The following is a 10,113-nucleotide window of genomic DNA, read 5'->3' as shown; positions in this document are numbered from 1 at the left end:
GTAACGCTGGAAACGTATTCCACCTACAAAAGCCGAGACCGCCGCAAGCGCAAAACTCAATTTTAGTAACCCAGCAGCCCGCTCCTTGAACAACGTATTGCCAACACAGCTAAACCCAAGCGCTGTCTCCACGCGGTGAAGCCCACGTTTACAGCACTTATACACCACCCAAGCGGGCACACCGCAAGACCGACCCCGACCGAACAACCGAATGCACAAAATTCGGCAAACTGCACACAAAGTCGCACAGCTCTGATCTTACACCTGAAGAAAAATCAGGGGGAAGCGCGAACGCAGTCCGCCACTACCACAAATTATGCAGTCGAGTTTCCCACATTTGGGGAAATCGCAGGGGTCAGCACATCCAGAGTGCAATGGATAAGCCTCGCCCTGGGAAAACCACCTTTGTGATCATGGTATCTCCCCTGCCAGGTAAGCATCTTTCCCTCCTTTCTTAAAAATTATTAGTCCCATTCAGTGGTAAGTTCCATGCTGGACCCTGGAGTTACAACAATGAGTGTCTGCCCTTGAAACATCATAACTGAGTGGGAAAGAAGGAAAAAGGGATATGAACAGCGAAGAAAGATTATGGGATTGGAGAGAGGGAAGTCAATATTGACAGAAGTCTTCCCAGGGTAAGTGCAGACAGAAGGAGTTTTGAAGACTGAAAGGGAGTTTGTCAGAGAAGAGGAGGAGGGTATACCAGGCAGAGGAATATGCAAAGGAGGAGAATCTCATGAGCAGTTCAAGTCAGCGTAGAATGCAACGGCTCACATCAAACATGGCGGCATGGAAGCAGCCCTGTGGGAACTGGTGAGAGCTGCCCAACCTGGAGCACATAGTGGAAAGAAGACTTAGCAAGGCTGGGAGGGTAGAAGTTGGAAACATGGACTCTGGGATGAGGAAGTTTTTACACCCCAGGTTTTCCACTGCCAAGTTACAAAGACAATACCTCCAGTCGGTGTGCAAGAGCCCTGTTTATGCCTGTTGTACCCCCCAAATTATCAGCATACCTCCCTTTCACTATCAGAATGATCCCAGCTAGGATGACAAATTATGTGGCCACCCATTCCCAGGTGTATGACTAAATTAGTTAGCTTCTATGACCTTTAGTTTCTTTACTGTGAAATCAAAAAACAAATACTACTATCTACAGTGCAGCTGTGAGAATTAAATGAGACAATTTGTGCAGAAAATACTTAATTCTTTGTAGCATATACTACATGAACAATAAATGGTAGTAGTATTATTATATACCATTTAGAAGAATCTTTTTTTATTAGTTTTTTATTTCCAGACAATGTGGAAACATTTAAGACTTTGAAACAGAAGAGGCACATGACCATATCACCCCTCAATGGTTGTTGGCCACCATGGGTTTTGGGTGGTTTATCTGTCCAAGCCTCATCAGAGACTTGTCTAGTTAATTTCCTCATTGTTCCATCCATCCATCCATCCATCTATCCATCCATGCATCCATTCATCCACTCATGCCATCAGAAAGCAATAATTCTTCATAACTTTTTATTAACCCATTGACCTTGAAAAAACCATTGACCTACTCTGAGCAACACTTTGCTCATCTGTAAAATTACCAAACTTCCTATCTCACGATGTTGTTGAAAAGATTCAATGAATTAATAATAACAAACACATAAAAGAAGTTTTGACGCATGTTACCTACTACTATTAACTTTTTAGAATAAGGACCCACATCTGCTACTTGCTAGATGCCAAAAAATTTAGATAAGTTGCAAACTCTGTGAGCTCCAACCAACTTAGCTGCAAAGATGGAAATGACAGCCAAAATCACAGTAGTTTTGAGGATTCCATGAAAAAGCACATGACAGAGAATCTGGCATTTTAGGCACAGGCTAAGTGTCCATTCCTTTTCATCAGTAAGCCTTTATTTATTAGTAGATTTGCAAATCGTCTTTACATCATCCCTCCCCAAAGTATTCAGACATGACTTTTGCGATACTTTATATTATTAATGAAGAAGGGGTCCTAGAAGCCTCTTCCTCATTTTAAATATGGTGCCACGTGTAAAGGAGGTGAAGTCACTGGCCTCAATCTGCACAGAAAGTCGGTTGCCAGCCTGGGTCTAGAGTCCAAGTTCCCTTGCCACAGCCTACGATGTTTCCTTTCTACCATGCAGTTTTACAGACAGGACCCCTTCCATAAATAACATGTCCTTGTAATAAGCTGGGTCAGAGGATGTGTCTAAAACATGACCATTTGTGAATATCCATTTCTCAAAGTAGGTGATGGCCAAACATGCCACAAAGGTTGGAGAGAGCTCTCAGGTTCAGTTACAACAAGGCAAGCTGAGAAAGGTGCAGAAGTTTCCTTCCACTACTCAGAATCACCCAACTCTATGTGAAAACACATTTTTTTTTTTTTGGCTCCAAAGTCTCGCTGGCTTCTAATACTTTAAATCACCTCCCTCCTGGATTTATAGCTTACTTGGTCAATACAAACAGAACAACTGCTTAAGCGACATGGAAACTTCGATGTTCTCCATCATTGTTAGTGCACAAAAGACTTGGATTGACCTGCTTACTTGTGCCTCTCCCCTCTGCTCCCCAGTAGGATCCTAGCTGTATTTACAGACTCTGCAAAAAACCTGAATTTAGATAGTGATTCCCTGGGGAGAAATTATTAGCACTAATCCTTGTCTTGGAAGAAAGCAGCCCGACGATGGGATAATGCAGCTCGGATACCTCCTGCACCAGATCTGCCTTTCAGCCATGGGTCCCAGCACAACACCCACGTGTAAATCCATGCTGCTTACCTAGCAAGGGTCACCGTATTAGTATGCTAATTTACGACACTTTGCCAATTACGCTATTTTTATAGATCCTCAATTAATTACGGAGAGATTAAGGGTTATTTTGATCATGTCATTTGCCTGACTCAGAGGCCAGGATGACTGAGGGCTGACATCCTCAGCACCCCCAAATGCCTTAAAGGCTCAACATCAGTTAGCTCCAACTCAAGTGTCCTTTTTCTTCCTCATTCTTTAGGTGAGAGCTCAATGTTCATGGTATAGAGACAGATTGTGCTAGAGGTCAAGCTTAGACCCTCAAGAGCTGAGAACGTGACTTGTCCAATGGAGTCTTCATTCTAGTTGTCCTGTCCCCAAGCCTCACCAGGACCTGTTTAACCCAGCAAAACACATACCAACAGTGTGTAAACCCAGTGGGAGTCAATTCCCTGTTCTACTGTTGGGACAGCAAATGGCATGGCCTGGAAAATAAGTGGCTCCATGTAGCCTTCTACCCAGAATATCCTCTAGTTTAGGTAATATGTTTAAAGTGCTTTTGGCTCTCTCTTCTAAGTGCAAACTAGTCTTTTTCCCATAATTTTTTTTGTATTTTTTTCTACTCAATACTCTATAATAACTTATATGGGAAAAGAATCTGAAAAAGAAAAGATATGTATAACTGAATCACTTTGCTGTGCAACTGAAACTAACACAACATTGTAAATCAACTCTACTCCAATATAAAATAAATTTTTTAATTAATTAATGACAGCTTTATTGACATAATTTACACACCATAAAACTTACCCTTTTAAAGTGTATCATTCATTAATTTTTAGTACATTGACAAAGTCAAAGTAGTGCAACCATCACCAGTATCTAATTCCAGAACATTTTCATCACTCCACTCCATATTCCCACCATCAAGGCTTAAGGGTTCCAATTACTCCACATCATCTCCTACACTAGCTATTGTTCATCTTTTTAATTCTAGCCATCTTAATGGGTGTGAAGTAATAGCTCCTTGTGGTTTTGATTTGTGTTTCCTTAACGACTAAGGATGTTGAATATATTTTCACGTGTTTGTTGGCTTTGTCCATTGGCCCTTCATCTCCTCATCAAAGCCTTGCTACACCAGCTGACCTTTGTTTCCCAGTAGCAGGCCTTCAAATGTTTGAGAAGAGTGACCCTGGTATCTGAACTACTTTCTCAAGGCTCTACCTCCCCCACTGCTGTCTGCCATTCTCTCATCTCTGCTCGTGTTCCTAAAAAAGCTGCAGAGTCAACATTCTCCTATGCTTTGAAGCCTAAGAATGCATATTCCATTCTGTTCAACTCCAGTGAGAACAGAAGAATCACCCTTTCCCTCCTGGACACCATCTTCCTGCAAACCCAGCCTCAGACTCATTCATTCATCTGTCCTATGAAGGAAATGTCATTCAGCTTCTCTGCCACACACTTATTTGAACGGGAATATTGTATGTATATGTGTACAAGGTGACAAAGTTCTTTTGCTTGACCAAACTTGATTCAGGATCCTGAAACTTCTCTTAGGCCCCTCTGGGCCCTTCCTTGTAAAATCCAATTTTAGCTAGAACTCTACTAAGTCAGTTTAGCAAGAAACCCCTACTGTTGATATCTGATCCCCCTCAAAATCTGATTAGGTTCCTCCATCATCCTCCAGGTGATGTCTGATCACTTCAACCTGTCTTCAGCAAGATTCCTTTTAGATAGGTTTGGCCAGAATCCTCTCCTACCCCTGTTTCCCCTGTAATTTTCAATCTACTGACCCTTACCTTGTTCCTTGGCTATAAATTCCCACCTGGCCATGCTGTATCTAGAATTGAGCCCATTCTCTTTCTTCCACTACAAAACTATCACTGTCATCCCTATACCAATCAGGATGGTCCTGAATGGTCTGCTTTACCATCTTTAACAAGTGTCATAAATAATTGTTTCTTTAATAAAGGCTCCTGAAAAGGGGTCCTGGAACAGACTAAATCCAATTTGTGTCCAGTCACCATGTATTATTCGCTGGTACCCAATCTGTGTCTGCCCATGCACAAGAAGTTGTGTGTGTGTTTGTACGTGTGTGCACTGTAGTTTCCTCATTCTTACAAGGCTTCACAGGCAATACCATCAGCTCTGCCTCCATACCACCTCTCCATCACTTCCTGAGGCCTGCCCAGCCTCCCTCCTTCCCACTGAGCAGCCAGAGAAACTAAAAACTAAAACGTGTCACTCCCTTACTTCCCAGCACACTTAAACCAATGGAGGTGACCTGCAAGGCCCTGTAGGAGCAGACCGGCTGACTTCCCAGGTGTTCTGGGTTCTCTCTCCTCTGTTCCCACACACTAGGTCTCCTGGCCTTTGGTTCCAGGCCATTTATCACCTTGGAGTCTTCATTCAAGCTCTTCCGCCTTCCCCACTCCCCATGCTTTTCTGGCCATTTCTTACCCATGCTTAAAGTCTCAGGAGTCATTCCCCCAGAAAGATCTTCCCTGACACCACACCCACCCATACCCACATATCTTTTTTTTTTTTTACACCTTTTTTGGACTATAATTGCTTTACAATGGTGTGTTAGTTTCTGCTTTATAACAAAGTGAATCAGCTATACATATACATATATCCCCATATCCCTTCCCTCTTGCGTCTCCCTCCCACCCTCCCTATCCCACCCCTCTAGGTGGTCACAAAGCACCGAGCCGATCTCCCTGTGCTATGCGGATGCTTCCCACCAGCTATCAGTTTTACTTTTGGTAGTGTATATATGTCCATGCCACTCTCTCACTTCGTCCCAGCTTACCCTTCCCCCTCCATATGTCCTCAATACCCACATATCTTAACAATAAAAATAACAACCAACACTTGCTTGTGCCTGCATGCTTTAAGCATCACCAGAGAAATAAACTAATCCTAACTTGACTTATGAAGAAACTGAGGCACAATGATAAAAAAAAATAAAAACTTGCCTGTTTTCACACTAGTAAGAGGTGGAGCTGGATCCTTGCTCCTAACTGCTACATTATTCTTACACTCACTATATCTCCTCTTAGAGCCCCCATCTTCTGTCTCTTCATAGTATGTGTTATAGTGTAAACTAGCTGGTACCTGCCATTTATTGATTTATCTATCTATCCATCCAATACATCCATCCAATCCATCTATTCATGCAGTCTAACCCATCCATCCAATCCACCCATCCATCCATCCAAGTCATCCATCCAATCCCTTTTTATCTATCTATCATGTACCTATTTATCATCTATTTATATTCTGATGTCCTCCAGAACTATGAACTCCCTCCGGGGAAGGCTCCCATCTGTTTTGTTTACAGTTGTAGACTCAGAGTTACTGCAGTGCCTGGCTCAGTGCAGACACTAGATCAATGTGTGCTGTGTGGTCCAATGAATGCATGGATACCCATGCCCCTGTTAAACCACTGGGTATGCAGAGAAGAAGGTCCCTCGACTTGAGAAGGTCACAGAGTGCTGAGGAAAGTGACTCCATCATCACCCCATGTTGAAAGACAGGCTGCTGTAGGAGTCAGATGGGGGAATCTTTTGTCTGCTGAGGTGTTAGGAGGGTTTCCTGAGGGAAGAAGCTCTTCACAGTTGAGCTGGGTCTGTTGACCAATGCTGCTGGCTCATAGTGACTAAAGCCCCCTAGTCTTTTTCACATGCCTGTCTGAAAAAGGAATGGTTCAGAGGACACATGACCTGTCCTCCCACACTGGGAGGGCTGTCACTTATGCAAAGGAGCTGACTCATGCTATATGACCCCAAGAGGCAGCAGTCCTGGATTTGGTCTCAGTGGAAGCACCAGTCAACCTGAGCGGTACAGCAGTGAGAAAGCCCTCACTGACTCACGGGGGCTCCCCGGCCCTGAGAGAGCTCAGGAGAAGGCTAGGGGGCCTCTTGCCAAGGCTGAAAACTTGGAGATTCCTGTACTGGGGACCAGTGGGCAGGTGATACCCAGAGCTCCCTTCCAACCACCTTAACCTTCTATTCTTCTGTGCTATCGAGGGTTTACAGAGCACTGAGGTGCTATCCAATATTACTTTTGTGTGTAGTCTACATGGAGAGAGGTCAAGTTCCCAAAGGGTCCACTGTGTTTGGGGAACAAAGTCACTATTTGTGTTGACCTACCATAGAGAACCCAACATGACCTACTTATATTTTCATCCTCAAGGGATTAAGAGACACTTTCATGCTTTTAAAAGTTGTAATGTGGCTTCCCTGGTGGCTCAGTGCTTAAGAATCCGCCTGCCAATGCAGGGGACACGGGTTCGAGCCCTGGTCTGGGAAGATCGCACATGCCACGGAGTAACCAAGCCTCTGTGCCACAACTACTGAAGCCCACATGCCTAGAGCCCACGTGCCACAACAAGAGAAGCCACCGTGATGAGAAGCCTGCACACCTCAACCAAGAATGGCTCCCACTCGCTGCTACTAGAGAAAGCCCATGCAGAGCAACGAAGACCCAACGCAGCCAAAAATAAATAAATTAAATAAAATTTTTTAAAAAGTTGTAATGACATTTGTTGTGTTCCCAAACACAAATAGATATATAATTTAGGAAATATAGGAAAACCAAGAGCCAGAAATAAATTCTTCCATAATCTTCTCACCTTGATAGGTCTATAAACTTTTCCAAGTATTTTATTTTATTCATGTAGCTTATTCCAGTCTTCTTTCCTACGGCCATATACGCAAATTTTATTTTAATCCTGCTTTTTCTCTGCAAAAACACCATGAAAGTGTTCCATGTCATTAAGTAACCTTCTAAAACATGATTTTTAATGGCTGCTCCATAAATGAGTTAACTGCTCCATTACTGGTGAGTACTTAATGTGCTCCCAGAAATTCAGCAGTGAAAAAATGTAATGGAATTGCTTGTATATAGAACTTTGCCAATCTGTGATTATTTCTTTAAGAAAAACCTTTAGAATTAAAATTGTAAGTCAAAGGGAAAGTCCATTTTTAAGGCATTTTTGACACACATCACCAAATTGTCCTCAGGAAAAGCCTTAGCAATTCACACTCCTGAAAGCAGTATTTAAAAGGGCTTATTTAGGTTCTCACGTAGAAACCTTTGCCTGGGAGCTTATTTCTAACTGCGAAGTGGACGAGGAAGGCAGGATTTATATAGACACTGATGCTGAGAAGGAAAATCCCAGCTCTGGAGACAGAAGGTCTGGGATCAAGTCCTAGCTCGGTTGCCTCCATAAGCCACTCAGCACATCTGAGAGCCAGTTGCATCATCTGGAAACAATTATAAAAGGAACTTCACTGAAAAGAATAAAAGACTTGCTTCTCCGGGTAAGACTTTTAACACGTAGGTTGGTTCAGAAGCGGTTTCCTGCATCAAGATGGCTGATGGTAAATGAGTAGTCAATCAAACAGGCAAAATTGACTAGTGATGAGAGAGCGAGCTCTGGACTCCACCCCAGATGTTGCCCGGAACCCAGTACTTAGCCTTCCTATGATCAGTTTCCGCATCTGTAAAATGGGTCCATGATAAGGATTAAATCAGTTAGTACCTATGTAGTCTTCAGCAGTGTGGCTAGTACACAGTAAGCACAGTATTAGTGTGTTTAAAGAAATAAAGTAAAACTTTCCATGTAACACATCCTAAAGTTTAGGTCTTTACATTATACAACTGGATTCTCACAAGCTCCCACCTTGCAACATTACCATTTTATTTTCATTTTCTGAATAAAGAACTTCAGATAGTTTAAGCAAGTTGTCCAAAGTTGCAAAGCTAATACATGGAAGAGCTGGCATTGAACTTGGGGCTTTCTACTTCAGAGAAAATCCTCTTTTCCTTGCTTTGAATAGATGAAAAAAACTTCCTCCAGGGCACCCACTGGGTGCTGGGCATTACGACAGGCTCTTTCACAGAAATCTCATTTAGTCTTTTGCAATCTTTTTCTTTACTTGTTTGCTTATTTATTAGGGTAAAATTTGCACTCAGTAAAATTCACCCTTTTAAGTTACACTGTCCTAAGAATTTGGCAAAAATATCCGGCCATTAACTGCCAACACAATCAGGATGGAGAATATTTCCACCTGCCAGTGTTTCCTCAACACCCAGCCCAAGCCCCTGGCATTCACTAATCTGATTTCATTCCCTAAAGTGTTGCTTTTTCAAAAGTATCGTATATGTGGAACCATATAGTATGTTGCCTTTCGAGTCTGGTTTCTTTCACTTAGCGTCATGCACATGGGAAGTTTCATGTTGCATGCACCAGTAATCCGTTCCTTTTTATTCTTGGCACTACAGCCTTTTAAGGTAGGTACATCTCCACTTGACAGCTGAAGAAACTAAGGCTCAAGGACATTGAGTCCCTTCCCAAAAGTCATGCAGCCATAGTGAAGCATAGGTCTTCTCATTTCACATCCAGCAATTTAATACCACATATACAGCAAACGAAGGACAGGGTTTTGTAACTCATCCTGTCATGTATTGTAGAGGTAATACTGCTGTTGGGTATGCCCCCCTCTCACATAGTGAGTTCTTGGAGGACAGAGACTTGGCCCAATTCATCACTCTGCACCATATCATGACAAGACACCCAACCCAGGGTGTACACTCTCAGGAAGTATTTGCTAAATTCAAAGACATGGGCGGACAAGGAGACATTTCAGAAACTTAAAATAAAGTGGTAACAAGACAACTTTGCAATGCATGTGTCAAAGCACTTTCAGTTTTCCTTTTGATGCACAGAAAACAATATTAAACGTGGCACCAAAGAAGTGAATCCATAACCCACATGCCTTCTTGGGCACATTATCTAAAGTGTTTGCAGACCCCAGCAATGAAGGTGAAGAGCGAATGTTGCTCCTCAAGAGTCAAGAAAGTCCTTCCTGAGTGATGGAGTTCCCCAGAAAGGGAAGGGCCCAGAGCCTGGTCATGTTACAATTGCCCAGAAAGCTAAAAATAGCAGATACCACTTACCTGGCGCATCGGGGTCCAGGATGAACACAACAGCTGTCCTCAGTCTCTTGTAGTCACCTGGTCAGGTAGGCATCCTTATCCCCAAGTAGAAATTAAACAACTGAAATTCAGTGTGGGTAAGATATTATCACCCAAAGATACCGATATAGTAAAAACCGAGCTGAAATGCAAACCAAGGTCAATCTTATTCCTCTCTTATTGAGGAGAAGGGGAGAGGATTCCTGAAAACTACTTCTATGAACCTATATCAATCCAAAAATAATTTCAGTGGAAGCAACCCAAATATTTAGTGACAGATGAATGGATAAACAAAATGTGGTCTATACATACGGTGGAATACTAGTCAGCCAAAAAAACAAGTGAAATTCTGACACAGGCTACAA

The 10,113-nt window shown here is 42.7% G+C and overlaps 1 non-coding gene across 1 annotated transcript; it reads right to left on the bottom strand.

Annotated features, from left to right (window-relative positions):
* Positions 1-276: 276 nt before the first annotated feature.
* On the bottom strand, positions 277-440 carry LOC116750057. The gene has a single exon (XR_004348800.1). It is a non-coding gene; the product is annotated as a U1 spliceosomal RNA (small nuclear RNA).
* Positions 441-10,113: the final 9,673 nt, after the last annotated feature.

Source organism: Phocoena sinus, chromosome 2 (assembly GCF_008692025.1).
Source record: "Phocoena sinus isolate mPhoSin1 chromosome 2, mPhoSin1.pri, whole genome shotgun sequence".
In the NCBI taxonomy this organism is placed as follows: Eukaryota; Metazoa; Chordata; class Mammalia; order Artiodactyla; family Phocoenidae; genus Phocoena; species Phocoena sinus.
Note: the sequence above shows the minus strand (reverse complement) of the source record. Positions and strands in the feature narration are given on the sequence as shown.